Source organism: Sorex fumeus, unplaced genomic scaffold, assembly GCF_029834395.1.
Source record: "Sorex fumeus unplaced genomic scaffold, SorFum_2.1 ptg000094l, whole genome shotgun sequence".
Taxonomy (NCBI): Eukaryota; Metazoa; Chordata; class Mammalia; order Eulipotyphla; family Soricidae; genus Sorex; species Sorex fumeus.
In genome coordinates, this window is record NW_026606151.1 from 21,816,394 (window position 1) to 21,833,557 (window position 17,164).

The following is a 17,164-nucleotide window of genomic DNA, read 5'->3' on the forward strand; positions in this document are numbered from 1 at the left end:
TAGAGGGAGCTGGTGGAGGGCCAGCACCCTTTCCCCCCTGAATGGCCTGGCAACAGTAACCTACTGCGGGGTCCAGATGCATTTCTGCCAAAAGCCACTGGTTTCTGAGATTTGTTTCTGAGCCTCTGGGTTCATGGCCGTTAAGCAGCTTGATCAGGAGCCAGAGAGGCCATTAGTGGGCAGTGACTTGGGATCTTGTTGGGGTGGGGAGGAAAGGTCCGGCTCCACCCCCATCTCGTGAGGTCCCGCTTGTCTTGTCACTGCAGGCCCAAACCTGACTGTCCAATGGCTTCTGGTGGATGGCGGCCACCAAGCCACGAAAGGGTAGCAAACTAAGGAACAGCACCCTTTCTCCCCTGGGGTGACCTGGCAACAGTAACCTACTGTGTGGTCCGGACGCATATCTGCCAGAAGCCGCTCGGTTTCAAGATTTGTTTCTGAGTCTCTGGGATCATGGCCATGAAGCAGTTTGATCAGGAGCCAGAGAGGCTGTTCATGGGCAGCGACTCAGGGTCTTCTTGGGATGGGGAGGAAAGGGCCGGCTCCACCCCTATCCGTGAGGCCCCGTGTCTCACTACTTTGGGCCCAAACCTGATTGTCCAGTGGCCTCTGGAGGATGGCGGCCACCGGGCCGCCAGGGGGAAGAGGCCAAGGCACGAAACCTATTCCCACCTGGAATGGCCCAGTGCCAGTAACCTACTGCAGAGACTGGACACATTTCTGCCAAAAGCCGCTGGGTTCTAAGATTTGTTTCTGAGTCTCTAGGATCATGGCCATTAAGCGGCTTGATAGGAGCTAGAGAGGCCATTTGTGGATGGCGACTTGGGGTCTCAACGGAACGGAGAGGAAAGGGCCGGTTCCACCCCCATCCCGTGAGGTCCCATGTGTCTCATCACTGCAGGCCCAAACCTGACTGTCCAATGGCCTCTGGAGGATGGCGGCCACTGAGCCACCTAGGGGGAGCAGGTGGAGGGACAGCATTCTTTCCCCCCTGGGGTGGCCCAGCGCCGGTCGCCTACTGCCGGGACCAGATGCATTTCTGCCAAAAGCTATTCGGTTTGAGATTTGTTTCTGAGTCTCTGGGATCATGGCCATTAAGCAGTTCGATCAGAAACCATAGAGGCCATTCCTCCAATAATATAGCTGAGCAGGAGGTGGTTTGTGGGTGTTGCTCCCACATAACTAACTTCTGGCCATTTACTTTCTGGTAAACTTTGCCCCAAGTTGTTGGTGTCTGGCCAAAGGCACAGCAGCAATTTGGGGGTGTCTGAAAGTCTGAAGGCGCCATCAGGCTGCTGATGCACTCACCTCAAAGGTACAGATTGACCTGCCGGCTGCACCATACCCCCAGACTCAAACTTTTTTTAATTGCAATTTTAGTTCTGGGGTTTCCATGAGAAAGTGGGGAGAGGAAGTCTACTGAGCCTGCTCAGTAAGCTGGGAGTGTGTGTAGCCCAGCCATGTTTGGGCGGAGCAGAGAAGGGCAGTTTGTGGGAGGGGATCCTGAGTCTTCGTAATCTTGGGCTCCTACTGAATCTGATTCTTTTTTTTTAATTTTTTTTTAATTATTTTTTGCTTTTTGGGTCACACCCATCAATGCTCAGGGGTTATTCCTGGCTCTGCACTCAGGAATTACTCCTGGCAGTGCTTGGGGGACCATATGGGATGCTGGGATTGAACATGGGTCAGCCGCATGCAAGGCAAATGCCCTACCTGCTGTGCTATCACTCCAGCCACCGGAGCTGATATGAATGCATGAAAATAGTAAGAAGACCGACAAGATTAGAAAATCTCGAGACTAACTCCCTCATCTTGTGCTAGATTCCATCACTTCAGTCTCTTCCATATCGGCCCTATTCAGCAGGAAGTTCACCAGACTAGGATCGATGTCCCATTTTCCATAAAAATGGAATCCTTGACTGTGGGAGTTAGAAGTCAGCAAAAGAATTAGAGGCTGCATCTTGTTCTCCACACATATACTTCTGATAGCCTCTCTCTCCCTCTTGGCCTTGCCCTGTCTCCTAATACTAAGGAGTGTTTCCTAGATTGTGTTTGATGTTAAATTAGGTTCTGTCACGCATGAAAGGGGAAGAAAAGGCACGTGGCCTCCCAGAGAGATCCCTGAAACCCATCACATAGACCCCCAGGGGCAAGTGTTGCTTTACAAGGTTATTGCTAGGTTTTATAAAGCACTCACATTTATCCCCACGACTCATTAAGCCACTGACACCAGCCAAATGACCATGTGACTGAGCCCCTTCTCTCTATGCACCTTCTCTCTATGCAACATTTTATAACTTTTTTTTTTTTTTTTTGCATTTTGGCTCACATCCGGCGATGCACAGGGCTTACTCCTGGCTCTGCTCTCAGGAGTTACACCTGGCAGTGCTCAGAGGACCATATGGGATGCTGGGAATTGAGCCGGGGTTGGCCGCGTGCAAGGCAAACGCCCTACCCACTGTGCTATCTCTCCAGCCCTCTATGCAACATTTTCCTGTTTGAATTTTTTTTTTAATCTAGCAACCCTATATGAACTTCTAACTTTGGTATGAAAGCCTGGTGATTTTTCAAATCTACAGGCCCACAGTCTTCTTTGAATAAATGGGCTTTTCTCTCACCAATCTCTTGAGTATTGAATTTTGCATGTTAAGAATTGTTATTTTAACATGATTATGCATGTTAAATCATTATTGGGGGCTGGAGAGATAGCATAGCAGGTAGGGTGCTTGCCTTGCACACAACCAACTGGCTTTGGTGCTGGGCTGAGTGCAGAGCCAGAAGCAACCCCTCAGCACTTTAGGGTGCGGCCCCAAAACAAAACAAATCAATAAAAACAACAACAACAACAAAATCATTCTTGGGTTCAAGTATCAAACTCCATTATAAATCTGCCTTAATTTTGAAGACAAAAATATGTTCATCCTTGGGGCTGGAGCGATAGCACAGTGGGAAGGGCATTTGCCTTGCACCAGGCCAACCCGGGTTCGATTCCCAGCATTCCCATATGGTCTCCTGAGCACTGCCAGGAATGATTCCGGAGTGCAGAGCCGGGAGTCAGTCCTGAGCATTGCCGGTGTGACCCACAAGGCCAAAAAAAAAAAAAAAAAGTTCATCTCTTGTGATGAAAAAAATCTTGGCTTTTGGTAAATTTAAGCCATGAAGAGGGCTTAGCTTCTAAAAAGCCAACCATCTCCTAGTTTTCTTCCCGCCCCTTTCTCTGTGCCAAGAAACGTTGAGAACTATGTTCAGCACCAGAGCTGGAGGTAGAAGACATCCCTCTCAATAAAACTGTGAAGTTGGGCAACACCTCAGTTCAAATACTGCCCTTTGAAGATTGGTGGGACCATAGACCATGCTTAGAGACTTTAGAGTTCTTCAGTGTCTACTTTTTCTGCGTTTTGAATACCCCCACCCCCCACATAGAGGCTGTTGCGTATGAAACTGAAGAGCCAGTACAGCTACTGGGGCGTTTGCTTACATATGACCGTCCTAGGTTCCATTTCCCAGCATCCCCGATGCTCCCAGTGCCCCGAGCACTGTCAGGAGTGCTCTTCGAGTTCAAAGCCTAGTGGATTCGACCCTCTGAGTGTCGCCGGGTGTGAATTCCCTGCCTCCAGCTTGCAACTTGGCTCAAAATCATCAAGCAGCAGCGTCAGGCTCCCGTCTGCAGGCGCCTTAAGCATCAGCAGATTTGCTATTGACTTCTCTTCTCACCTGCTCAGAGAAGGCCACGCTTCTGCCAGGTCAGAACTTTCTAGAATTTTCATACTCAGTGATGGGCCCTCCCACCCCACAAATGTGGCTTTTTCTTTCAACTCCTCCTGCAGAAGGCTTTTCCCGCCCTTGTCCTAAGGAAGTCCCCAAGGAAAAGAGAGCAGTTTGACAGTCTTGTTCGGTTCCTGTGTCTGCCTAGTCTGGGGAGGGAGGGAAAAAAAAAAAAAAGAGAATTGTTTGAAGTTGGAGGAATCGAGGTCTTTCCCCACCCCCACCCCCCGAAATTCTTTGTAAGAGTAATCCTCGAGGTCAGCTGCAGCAAAATGCATGCTGCAGGGCAGCGATCCAGCCCTGCAGAGATGTGTGCTGGAAATTCTCGGCCTTTCCCGAAGGAAAAAAAAAAATCCTCACTCTAAAGCGAACGGGAAAGTCCTACGCCTAGAAACGGTTCAATCATTCATAACCGGTTTGATTTAACGCAGGGGACTTTCTCCGGCAGGAAACGAGAGCAGGAAGCTGCGCGGGGGGGGGGGGGGGGGGGGGAGGGGAGAAGAAGGGGGAGGCGTGGGCGGGGCGGAGCGGGGCGGGGCGAGGCGGGGCGAGGCGGGGCAGAGAAGGATCCACATTATAGATGCTCCATGAAGCCCCTTCTGGCGGCTGGGGGTGTAGCTCAGTGGTAGAGCGCGTGCTTCGCATGTACGAGGTCCCGGGTTCAAACCCCGGCTCCTCCACTCGTGTTTTTTGTCTTTTGCATTCTTTTTTCGACCTCGATTTTGTCCTGTTTCTCTGACTGTCGTGATAAAGGACACAAATCAAAGAATCGCCTTCAATATTTTACTCTCCTGACGGAGGCTTTGGTGTCGGCCACCGGGGAGGCGGGCATTCACGGACGGGCCAAGAAAGAAGAAACGCAAAGACATTCATTAGCATCTCCCGTGCAAGCACGAACTCTGCAGCCGCAGTAAAGGTCCCCCTAAAAAGAGCGGGACAGAAAAGAACCGGGCGGGGAGGGGGAGGAGGAGGAGGAGGAGGAAGAGAAGCAGCCAAGCGTCCCTCTGGGTTTCTGATGCCCCTCGCAGAGCCCCTTGCTCCCAGCTGGCCACGGGTCTCGCGTGGTCCTCGGCGAGTGAGCGGGGGCGCACGCTGGACCAACACCAAGTGGCACTGAGCAAAGCATCTGCCGTGCAAACTTTCCCCATAGAATGTGCTATTCCACTTGACTTTAGCCAAAAGGCCGAGAAGCGATCCCCCAAATAATACGAAAGACCCGAGATTGCTGGCCCAAGTTCTCTGGAGCATTTTAGAGGATCCAGCGATCAGCCAGTGGATTTTAAAGGTTAGATCCCACGTTTGAGCAGGGCAGCTCCTTTCGCGCCATATGAAATCGATTTGCACTTGGAGTTCGCGCAAATGCATACTGGAAGACCCTCCAAAGTACCCGCTTGCCCCGCTACCAAAACCCCCTCGCTGCGCTAAAACGGAACGACGGCAAATCCTGGCTCTCCATCCCTCGCCACCTCCGTTTCCTCGCTGACCTTCCGTTTTTGTTTTCGAATCCTGGCAGCCCCTTAGTTAGAAACGAGAAGCCTGAGCATACTGGTTCCTCCCAGCTCCAGGAGGCGGGGTGGGTGCAAGTGCAGGACCAGTGATGAACCGCTCTGGGACGCGCACCTGGGCCAGGTTCCCCAGGAAGTCACCGCAGTGAGCTCGGGAAAGCTGCCACACCCCCCGAGAACCCCACTTTTCTCGCACCTCCACCCTGGGGCAGATCCCCGGGTTCTAACCCGTGGGCTCTAGCCACGGCCAGGGGAGCCCAGGTTAACGCACACGTTGCAGCTTCGACGGCGCGGGGGCTTCCCTGGGGCGTCCGCACCTCCGACGTTTCCCACCGGGCATCCTAGTGGGAAGTGCTGGGAAAGCGTTCAGAGAGTCTGGGGGTCGGAGGGTGGCGGAGGGAACGGTGCGAGAACCTTCCTCCGAGCGCGGGAACTGACCGGGAACGGGAAGGGCGAGTCTGCGGGACGTTTCCCAAGCCCGCGGTGCCCCACGCGCCCCTTTCTGTCCCCCTGTTTTGTGGGGGCTTCTGCATCCTACAAGAGAAAGGGGAGCAAAGGGGAAAGGGTCTTTGAAGGTGGGGGCGTTCCTGGCGTTTACCTTGCAGGAGACTCATGCAGGGTGAACCGGATTCATGAAAAGGTTCCTGAACCCCACTCTTCCAGTTTCCAAGGTGCAAAAAACGCTCAGCCTGGTGTCCGTGGGTAAGTGTCCAAGGGGACGCGCGTGACGGCGTGCACAAAATAAGGCAAAGGGTAAAAAGATCCATTTCCTTAGCTCTTAAGCTGTGGAGGTGCTGGGGATTGAACCCAGGGCCTCGTGCATGCTAAGCACGCGCTCTACCACTGAGCTACACCCCCGACGGGAACTCTCGTCTTGTTGCATTTTATGATACTTTATAGCCGCAGGTGTAGCCAAGTCATAGTAGATTCAGTTACAGATCTTGGTCTAAACCTCCAAGGCGGAATCGTGTCTCACCACTGTCCCGGGAGACATGTGAACCAGTCAACAAAAACCGCCTCCTCCCTCCTTCCCTGCTAGAACTGTTTTTAACCAAAAGCCTATAACTCCGTCCCGATCCATCAGGAAGGGTGAATCTGCTGCAAAATCGTTTTTTCTTTCTCTTTCTTTCTTTCTTTCTTTCTTTCTTTCTTTCTTTCTTAAATAATGTAGGAGTACTGCTATTTGTTCAGCTATTAAGCTGATTGAATTGGGCATGAACACTGCAAAATCTTCAGATCGCTTCCTCTTTAAAAGAAAGAAAAGAAAAAAGGGAACCAAATGTCTTCCTCTGCCTACAAAGCCGTCAGGAGGAGACTAAAGGCGATGCAAGGAACGCAGAAACGCGATGCCCATCCCGTTGAACGTTGAGGCAGCGCGACCCGACGGCAGGTGCACCCGGACCGCGCGTGAGGTTCCCGCGCACCCGCCAACCGGCCTTGCAAAGGCTCCCGGGGTTTTGGGTCTCGGCCCTGGCGCTGCAGACAATCCACGAGGGGTCGATGCCGGAGAAGAACAGTGGAAAAATCTCAGGGCGTTGTTGGCCACGTCTGGGGTTTCACCAAATTCTTCGCGCCGGGAAGGCATCTGGACGCAATCTGGGGAAGAAGTTCTCTGCGTAAACTTTCCCTGCGCCCGGGCACGCTCGTGAACTGCATCAGGTCCCCAGGAAGAAGTCGAAGGATCACCCACGTCCCGGGCAGGAGCGGAGAAGGGGGACGCAACAGACGCCAGTCTGGCTTGCAGCTGATGTAGGAGCATCGCGGGAAGAAGAGGCAGCAGACTGGACGGGAGAGGGGGTCTTCTTCATCCCCTCTTTCTCGTCTTCTTTTTTCTAATCAAACTATCTTCCATCTGCCAAAACCTAACTCAAATTCAAGAGTGCTTTCGACCTAAAAAATCACACCACATCGACCTAAAACTCACACCACAGAGCCACAAAACCTTACGATCCAGCTCCGTAATCGTTTTCTCAACTTTTGCGGCTAGGAACGCACTGCACGACCTGGAAGGTTCATTCTGTTGTGCAAGAAAAGTTTCATCCGTTCTGCAGAAGAGAATGGTCTAGATCCTCGGGATCTGGTGAGCCATCCAACTTCTGTAGAGTGGATAAAGACAGGCTCAGATCATGAAGCCGAGGGATGAGATAATGAAGTGACAGTCGTTTCTCTATTCTTTCTGCTACTTTCTTGAACGTAGGCATCGCTAAGAAGGGGTGGTGGTGGGGGTAGGGATAGGAACTTTTGTGATTGTCTTTCCTGGGGGCTCTTTCTTTCCTTTTTTAAAATTGATTTTCATTTTAAAAAAAATCACCGTGATTTACAAAGTTGTTCATTAAACAGTTGTTTCAGGCGTCTGGTGTCCCAACACCCCCAGGGTGAACTTCCCTCCATCAATATCTCCAGATGCCCACCCATCCCAACCTGCCCCGTTGGCACATCACAAATTTCCTTTATATGGCTTATTCCAACAAAACTTTAAGAACTAGCAAATAAAATGACCAGAGATAAATCAGGATGGGCCAATTAGTGATTACTATATGATTTTGATCTATGTAAATAAGAAAATTAAAACCATTTCATTAACTATAAAAACGCCTATTCTCGTTGACATAGATACATTTTCAACTCTGGAACCTAAAGTATATTGCATTAAATTTTATTTTCTACCTGGGTTCTCTTTATGGTAATAATCATATCTCGCCTGTCATTAACAACACTTTTTTCTCCTTTTTAGAAGTACTCCTGGAGAATACTTGTTCTTTTGTAGCAATTACATGGTGCCTGTGGTGAAGAATTAACAGACTGATTGCCTCCTGGTTAAGAGGTCCTGAGTACGCCCTCTGTGCAAGCTTCCCCCTGGAATATCCCTTATGCTGGCAACAGCATACGGTGAGTAAAGAAAGACATGGAGAGAGAAAGCGGAAAGAAGGTGAATTTATCAGAATAAGAAAAAAATAAGAACGAGGGAAAAAATGAGGGGAAAGAGTGAGAAAGAAGAGGAGGACAAGGAAAGGAAGAGCCTATACATGAAATTTTGTCTGGAAAGAAGGGCTGGAGGTACTGAGAATTCAACACAGGCACTTGTGCTTGCTGGATACTTCCTCCTCCCCCTCGAGGGTCAGGGCGCTCACGTCTAATCCCGGCGGTGCTCACGTCTGCGGCATGGATAAGAGCCCTGCCCACTGCACCATCTTTCCAGCCCCTAGGCACTTGAGTCTTAAGCCTGATGATCACTTTTCGTCCACGGGTGTTTGGAGCGTGACCGTCGGACAAGGTTGGCGTTTTGGCATTGCTGTTTCTCAGTCAGATCTTTGCACAGCGACCACCTGGGCCGTGGGAAGTGATGTCAGGGTCGCCCGTGGCTCTCACTTTCGTCCCAGTCTTTGTCCCCCTGCAAACCTGGCGGGCACTCCCAACCCCCTATGGAAAGGGGCGCGTTGCGGAGCGTGCTCTCGGCTATTTTTCCTTCAGTTCTGGCGATTACGGCAGCAAGAAGACTGCACAGGGCAATGCAGAGAGAGAAAGAGAACAAAAGAACTGAGTGTTGGCTCGAGAAATGTGGCACTGTATTTGGCAAGAAATGGTATCTAGAAATGCGTTCTGAGCCCCGACGGCAGGACTCTGCATGCCTGGTTTATGAAAACCTAGAGGTGGGGAGAGAAAGATGAGATAAAGAGGCGAAATGTTCTGGAAGTGATAAGAACATCCCTCAAATAAGACGTCCTTTGGAATAGGGAGATCTCAAAGGATATATTTCGGAGAATAAGACAAATACATATGTATGTACATATATATATGTGTATTTTTTAAGTGATTGAATATGTGAATCTAGGTGAAATTTAAAAGTGTCTCACACCCACACAGTGGGCCTGGATAGCTCAGTCGGTAGAGCATCAGACTTTTAATCTGAGGGTCCAGGGTTCAAGTCCCTGTTCAGGCGCTTACCTTTTCTTATCCACCTCTTTCCCTAAATTGAAGTGTGGGAAGGATCCTCTGTTTGGTTAGAGACGGACAGATATCAATGGTTAGATTTTTGTTTCAAGGGAGAGCTAGGTTTTTAGATCACTTTTGGAGAAGAGTCTATACTCAGTTGACTAGAGAAAAAAATATTAAAATCTTTAAATTTGAGACTAGAGCAATAGTACAGCTGGTAAGTCATTCGCTCAGGAATTACCTCTGAAAATGCTTAGGACCATGTGAGACATCAGGAGAATAAGACAAATACATATGTATATACACATATATATACATATATACACACACATATATATATATATATATATATATGAACCTGGGTTGGCCACATGCAAGGCAAGCTCCTTAGCCACTAAACTATCTCTCTAGCTCCAGTACGCAATTTCTGAGTGCACAGAGAGAAAGACAGAGACAGAGACAGACAGAGAGAGAGAGAGAGAGAGAGAGAGAGAGGTGGGGGGGGAGAGAGAGAGAGAAAGAGAGAATTGTCATTTCAGAATTCTATATATAACCAGAGAAAATACCCTCAAGAATGAAGAGAAAATTAAATATTAAAATTTAAAATATTAATTATTACAATAAAATATAATATATATTTATTTTAAAATAAAATCTCAATAAAAATTAAAATATTCTTGGACCAGAGTGATAGGACAGGGCACTTGCCTTGCATGCAGCAGACCTGGATTCAATCCCTGGAATTCCGTATGGTTCCGCAAGTCCCATCAGGAGCGATCCCTGAGAGCAGAACCAGGAGTAAGTCCAGAGCACTGCTGAATGTGACACCAAAACAAAATTAAAAAATTAAGGTCTTCTCAGAAGGTGAAGGAAAGCTAAGAGAATTTACAGTCTGCAGAATAATCCTAAAGGGACAATTAAAGTTCTTCAGACAAAAGAAAATGACGAGGAAATTGTAGGCACCAGGAAGGAGGGAGCTACAAATATTTGTAAATATAGAAAACATAGGATGTTATATATGTATAAATATGTTTGTATATAATATATAATACTTTTTTACTATAATGTTTATATGATATCCACCAAAGTTTTCTTTCTCTTGAGCTTTTAAAATTAGATTTGGCAGTTAAAGCAAAAAGTACAACACTACTCATCTTATATAGCTCTAAGTATGTAAAAGAAATAGTTAAGGGGCTGGAGTGATAGTACAGTGCGTAGGACGTTAACCTTGCATGAAGCTGACCCAGGTTGGGTCCCCAGCATCTCATACGGTCCCCCAAGCACCGCCAGGAGTAACACCTGAGCATCACTGGGTGTGACCCCCCAAAAAGCCCAAAACAAAGAGAAATAATTAAGGCAATTAACTACAAATGAGGAAGGGTCATGTGACAAAAAAAGAGGTAAGGTTGCTATACTTTAAAAATGATGAGTGCACATTGATAAATATATGAAAGTCTTACAGTAATTACTAAAATTACTAAAAATTAAATTCTGCATCAAAAGACATTGAAAGAAAAAAAGTTTTGCAGATAAACAGAATTCTGAAAACATAGTTCGTAAAAAGGCAAAAAAGAACAAAAATGGAGCATAACAGAGAACAAACAGAAAATAAAATGTTAAACTTCAGTGGTAACATATCAGTAACTGCACGATGTGGTGGACAGGGAGACAGCGCAGGGCCGAGTCCTTCTCGGATAACTCTGCAGTATCTCTCCAGGCTTGGCCTCGCCGGGAGCAAAGCCACATCCGTCCAGCCTCACTGCCTGATAGATGTATGAAGAGTCTCTGGGAATGGCCCCGATGCTCCTGAGCACTCCCGGGGATGCTGTCCCTCCAAATTAAGCAAACAGGGGCCTTGCACACAGCCAACCCCAGTTTGATTCCCAGCACCGCATATGGTCCATAACCTGGAATGATCCCTGAGCACAGAGCTAGGAGTAAGACCTAAGCACTGCTGGGTATAACACCAAAACTAATAATAAATAGATAAACAAAGTTTTTAAAATATGGAATGATACATTTCCCTTTTTTTTTTTTTAATTTAAGGCAGGGGCTGGGTGATAGTATAAGGCAAGGTGTTTGCCTGGTTCGCAGCTGGTCTGGGTTCTATCCCTGGCTTTTCATATGGTTCCCTGAGTATCACCCAGAGTAATTCCTGAATGCAAAGAGCCAGGAGTAATCCCTGAGCGTCGCTGATTGTGACCCAAATAACCTATAATAACACTAATAAATTAAAATTATAAGAAAAGCATAATAAAGCATACAATTAACCCCCCAGGTACGTGACCAATCAGCAACAAAGCAGTCCTTTTTTTTTCTTTAATTTTTATTAGTGAAACACCATGAGGTACAGTTGTAGACTTACAAATTTTTGTGCGTGGGTTTCAATTATACAATGATCAAATACCCATCCCTCCACCAGTGCCCATTTCCCACCACCATGGGTCCCAGTATCCCTCCCACACCCCATCCTCCCCATCCCACCCTGCCTCTGTGGCAGGGCACTCCCTTCTACAAAGCAGTCTTTTGAAGCCAGTCTTCTTCCTGAATGCCTTTTCTGTATGGAATTTATTTATTTATTTATTTATTTATTTATTTATGAGTCCTGCTATTTATTCAGCCACTGATTAGGCTGATTGAATTTCGCATGAACTCCACAGAATTTATTGTTTTTTAATTGTGCCGTAGAGATAGAACGAGTGTTTGTTTCAAACTCCTACGTGCAATGCCGCTACCCCATTCCCACCCCTGAGTGTCTGAGTCCCTCTGCCTTTACCCCAATATCCATCCTCAGCCCCGCATTCCCCACAACAAAGCATAGTCCAGTTGCATCTCAGGGCTGTTTCCACGGGGAGTTGTTTAACCCCTTTGTTTCCTTATCCTCTGCTAGCGACTGAGATCCTCTGGTGTTTGTCTTTTGACCTGCTGGCTCACTTCACTTAGCATGGTTCCCTCCAATTCCACTCAAATTGCAGAAAACTGCACGATATCATCTGTTCTCATGACTGAGTGGTATTCCATTGTGTATATAGACAACAGTTTTTTTTAAACCACCGAGTGTCTATTTTAGATACTTGTGTGAGAAAAAGAAGACAGAAAGACACACACACAACACGCACACACACACACACACACACGCCATTGTGAACAAGGTATTTCCACTCTCCCAGCCCTGCTGATGCTGTGACAGTCACGTGACTCTGTTAGAAATAGGACAGTCCCCAGTCAGCTGCCCACCAGCATACTCAGCCATCAGTCTGGATTTCTTCTCTTTTAATTTCTTTAATTTAAGTTTCAGCATTGGGGTCATGGTGTATCAACCTTTGTGCACCAGGATGTGGCCCGCTTTCCCTCTGTCAAACAAAACGAGCAGGAAAACACACTTGGAGCACTGCAGTATTTTCTTGGTAATGGTAAGGCCCATTGCAATGATCTACTATCTGTGCGCCCAGTTGTGATTAGTTGGAGAAAGAAAAACAAGTGGAGGTGCCGGGGATCGAACCCGGGGCCTCATACATGCAAAGCATGCGCTCTACCACTGAGCTACACCCCCTTCTCCTGTGCTAGGTTTCCTGATTATCTGCAGAAAAGGGATTTCGCTCCCAGCCTCCCCGGCGTCGAAATGATTCTGTTGATTTTAGACCCTCAGGAAGCAAAGAAGGAACCGATTCTTTCCAGGCGACCACTTAAAGTAGACAGTAAATAGTGAAAATTAACCACATGAGTTTCCCTGATGGGCTTAAAACAAGGTTCGAGTCTCCTATTTCGCCAAGAAGGAATCAAGGACCAGTTTTTCGACCTTTTTAATTTCCTCCAAATATGTTTAAACCTGAAATTCAAGGCTTTTGAAATTGAGTTTTTTTCCCCCTGCCTTTATGGTATTTGTTCTTTGTTCCCACGGGATATCAGCGACCAGATCTGTGGGAGGAAAACCACCCCCAGAAGAATAGCCCCGAGCACCCCACTGCGAGGCTCTTTGTCCCTTCTGATCCGGCTCCTGGGGAATTTAGGGAACTGCCAATAGCTTACATCTCTCTGACAAAGCCTTCCTGAGGCAGGAATGAAACACAGATGCGTGATGAAGAGAATTGTTGAGGCCAGAGCTTTGGTAAGAAAAAGCCACAAGGTGTTTTAAAACGTCACATCTTAAAAAAAAAAAAAAGTTTTTTTTTTTTTTTTAAAACATACCAGGCATTAGCAACCAGAAGGAAATGAAGAAGTGGCTGGCAATTCAGGCAACTCTCCTTTGCCCCAGTCTTCTACTTGAATATGATGTGGGGAAAAGTTTACTCCTGGACATGGCTTGAACTCCGAGGCTTATCCTGGCTAAGACTGTTCTTTTGATCACATACCAATTCCCTGGCATTTCACACTTTCTCTCATTCTGTGTCAATATAGGAGCTTTTGCCAATATGACAAAGATAGTGCTGAGAGTTGGTAAAAACTATTGCTAAGTGGCTAGTGGGAAAACGGTCTGACTCCTGGTTCCTGTACCCTGATGTTTCTACCCGAAGGCTGCTTTTCGTTTTGGGTCAGTTTTCCATTTGCCACTTGATGCAGTTCTGAGGTTGGATTGTCTTCTCCTAACACACTGTCCCGGAGTTATTAGCAGAAGAGACACAGTGACCAAAACAGACATTTAAAAAGAAGAAACTATCTGAATGATACTTATCCCTAGAAGTGAAGAAAAATAAAGAAGGGACCACGGGATCACTATACCTATCGCCATGACCTGATCATTCGCTTTCATTTCAGTACCGGCCGGCCCTCTAGTTCAACAAAACAATTCCTCTATAAATGCATATTTCCCATTCTTAAAAAAAAATAAATAAAACAGGATTTCTTCCTGCACGGCCACCAGAAACGGATCGGTGTGTAGGAACACTTCTGGAACTGCTTCAATTGTTGCGAAAAGCAATGGGGAATAATAAAAAAAAAAAAAAAAAAAACCATGCCAACTGCCGAAACCCGGGATTGAACCAGGGACCTTTAGATCTTCAGTCTAACGCTCTCCCAACTGAGCTATTTCGGCTACATAAGGACTTGGTCATTAGTTACTTTCCTAAAAAAAAAAAAAAAGTAATAGTTCATCAGGGATTTCATTGTTGTTATTTTTTTCTTTGCGGGGATCGTTTGCGCTCATCGCTATTTCCTGGTGTCCCGTCGGATGTCATCTTCCCCCCGCAGAGCAACCCGGGCTCTGCTGAAACCTGCAACCAGTCCCGGTGTCGGGATTGCTGGACGGACCGGGCTGGCACCGACGAGGAGGAGCAAAGAGCGGGCAGGAGCGGCAGGTGGGCCTGGCCGGCTGGGGAGCGCGACCCCCTCAGAGCCGCGGCAGGAGCCGGGGGGTGGGGGGCTTTCAGGTGATGACAAGCCTGTCCGGTCCCCTCTTCTTTTTCTGCCCTGCGCTTCCGGCGACAAGGCCACCGCGCGTCCGCGGCGTGTCCCCCTGCCCGCGGCCCCGACGGCAGCCGCTGGGACCCCCGGCCTGTCCTCCCCACACCCCCCCACCCCCGCTGACCAGTCTCCGGGAGTCCTGGGGTCGCTATCTCCAGTCCCCGGGCCTTCCACGTCGACCCTCTGCGTCCAGGCCTGGCTGGAAAGAATCCGGATCCTTTAGAAGAATCCGCATCCTTGGGTTCCCCAGGTCCCGGGTGGTCCCCGGTCCCAATACCCGCACAGAGACCGCACTCGGGGTCTCTTCCAGCGGTGCCTTGGGACCCTCGGGGTGACACAGCTAAGAGGGTTAGGGATGCTCTCTAGGAAACCTGCGGGGTTCTCGGTTTCTGGGGTGGAGGAGGGGGAGGAGGCTGTGGCTCGGTTGTTTGTAACCTGGGTGACTGAAAGCAATGAAACGAGGGTCCTCCAAAGTCACCCTCCAGTTAAAAATTTAATTCTAGCTGCATCACCCTATTTAAAATGGTAGAGGGTACAGCCTCCTTTGCCACTGCAGGACATCTCAAACTCTGTGTCACTGATGGACCAAGCAAGATATCATCCCACATTTGATGGGGTGGAAAGTAGAAGCACCAATCTCGGTTAATATATATTAAATATATATATTAACGGTCACGGTCCTCCCGTTATTCATCGATTTGCTCGAGCGGGCCCAGTAACATCTCCATCGTGAGACTTGCTCTCTCTCTCTCTCTCTCTCTCTCTCTCTATATATATATATATATATATATATAATCTTTATTTTTTCCTTTGGACAACCTGGCAGACTACCAAAAGTATCCTGCCCGCAAGGCAGAGTCTGGCAAACTTCCCATGTTGTACTCAATATGCCAAATACCAGTAACAATGATGGGTCTCATTCTCCTAATCCTGAAAGAGCATTGAAATGGCTCTTTTAAAATCTCAGGGCTATGAAGAAGGAGACGTTACTGGTGCCTGCTCGAGGAAATCGATGAAAACAGGATGATCGTGATATATATATATATTTAATATAAATCCACAAATATATGTATATATAACAGCGGGTAGGGCGTTCGCCTTACAAGCGGCCAACATGGCCGACCCGAGTTCGATTCCTCCGCCCCTCTCGGAGAGCCCGGCAAGCTACCGGGAGTATTCGATATGCCAGACACAGTAACAACAAAGTCTCCAATGGAGACGTTACTGGGCCCGCTCGAGCAAATCGACGATCAACGGGAGTGCCTTTACTTTTACTTTATAAATCCACAAATATATGTATATATATTATATTAACACACATATATATTTATATATAATATAAATCCACAAATATATGTATATATATTATATTAGCACACAAGGCTCAACCTTTAACAACATGTTAGTAATTTCTCACACAAGGGCCTAACAGGATCCAGAGTGAGATACAACAATCTTCACACTTTCCTCTAAGGAAACCTTTTTTGATCAGTTTTTAACTCATTATTCATAACAAGCAATGCAAAATAAATGATTTAGGTCCTGGTTTGGGGCAGACTTTGGTTGTCAGGGTGAAAAAATTAGAAATCTAATAGAAGGAAGGGGTAATCGTGGTGGGATTGGTGTTGGAGTATTGAATGTAATAAATTAGTGTGAACAACTTTATAATAATGAAATAAAATTTAAAAATAAATCAATAAGGGTCCTCTCTCTGTTTCTCTCTCTCTCTCTCTCTCTCTCTCTCTCTCTCTCTCTCTCTCTCTCTCTCTCTCTCTCTCTCTCTCACACACACACATACACACACACACACTCACTCACTCTTTGCTGTAGATTTCCACTGAAGACTGATCTTCCACTAGGCTGATCTTGCAACCCAGCGTTGCCTCTCCAGAAGAAACTGCTAAGGCCCAAGTATTATTTCCTCCCAGAAGGACGCGTGAGCAGGAAGGACTGTCCTCTCTGACACTTGCGATGTTCATAGCTAACGGGTTCCTGCTTGAGTCTCGGCCCCAACGTTCCCAACCAGCACATCCACCCAGGATTACCCACCGGCCGTGCAAGTAGAACGGAGGTTTCAGTAAACGCCTGGGGTGGGGTTGGGGAGGCGTCTGCAACCTGGATTCGGAGAGAGGCGGAATGAAGTCAGGAACTGCAGGAGAACTTGAGTCTTTAACTCTGATCCGCGTTCATGAAGACCACAGACTCACATTTCCTGATGCTTTCAGAAGACTCCTTACACCTGGAAGTTGCCTGGGTGGTGGGAAAACGTCTTCTATTGCTCAAATACAGTGGCCCAGAGCTAGAAATTGTCAAATATTTGGAGAGATTGGGTGAATAAGAGACCTAACTAAAATAATTTTGGTGAATGAGCACCTATTACGTCCTTCGATTCCAAAGAGTTTAAGAGTACATTGCAATTGAAACCTCTCGGTTTCACACATACGTTGGAGTACGCGTTGATAATAAGAAAAGAACATCCAAGTGGAGGTACTGGGGATCGAACCCAGGACCTCGTGCATGCTAAGCACGCGCTCTACCACTGAGCTATACCCCCTGTGTCT

General features: G+C 47.5%; 6 non-coding genes across 6 annotated transcripts; 2 read left to right on the top strand and 4 right to left on the bottom strand.

Annotated features, from left to right (window-relative positions):
- The first annotated feature begins 4,373 nt into the window (after positions 1-4,373).
- On the top strand, positions 4,374-4,445 carry TRNAA-CGC (transfer RNA alanine (anticodon CGC)). The gene has a single exon. It is a non-coding gene; the product is annotated as a tRNA-Ala (tRNA).
- Positions 4,446-6,056: 1,611 nt separating this feature from the next.
- On the bottom strand, positions 6,057-6,128 carry TRNAA-AGC (transfer RNA alanine (anticodon AGC)). The gene has a single exon. It is a non-coding gene; the product is annotated as a tRNA-Ala (tRNA).
- Positions 6,129-9,137: 3,009 nt separating this feature from the next.
- Positions 9,138-9,210, top strand: TRNAK-UUU (transfer RNA lysine (anticodon UUU)). The gene has a single exon. It is a non-coding gene; the product is annotated as a tRNA-Lys (tRNA).
- Positions 9,211-12,684: 3,474 nt separating this feature from the next.
- On the bottom strand, positions 12,685-12,756 carry TRNAA-UGC (transfer RNA alanine (anticodon UGC)). Its single transcript has one exon. It is a non-coding gene; the product is annotated as a tRNA-Ala (tRNA).
- A 1,406-nt stretch (positions 12,757-14,162) lies between these two features.
- Positions 14,163-14,235, bottom strand: TRNAF-GAA (transfer RNA phenylalanine (anticodon GAA)). Its single transcript has one exon. It is a non-coding gene; the product is annotated as a tRNA-Phe (tRNA).
- A 2,850-nt stretch (positions 14,236-17,085) lies between these two features.
- On the bottom strand, positions 17,086-17,157 carry TRNAA-AGC (transfer RNA alanine (anticodon AGC)). The gene has a single exon. It is a non-coding gene; the product is annotated as a tRNA-Ala (tRNA).
- Between the last annotated feature and the right edge of the window lie 7 nt (positions 17,158-17,164).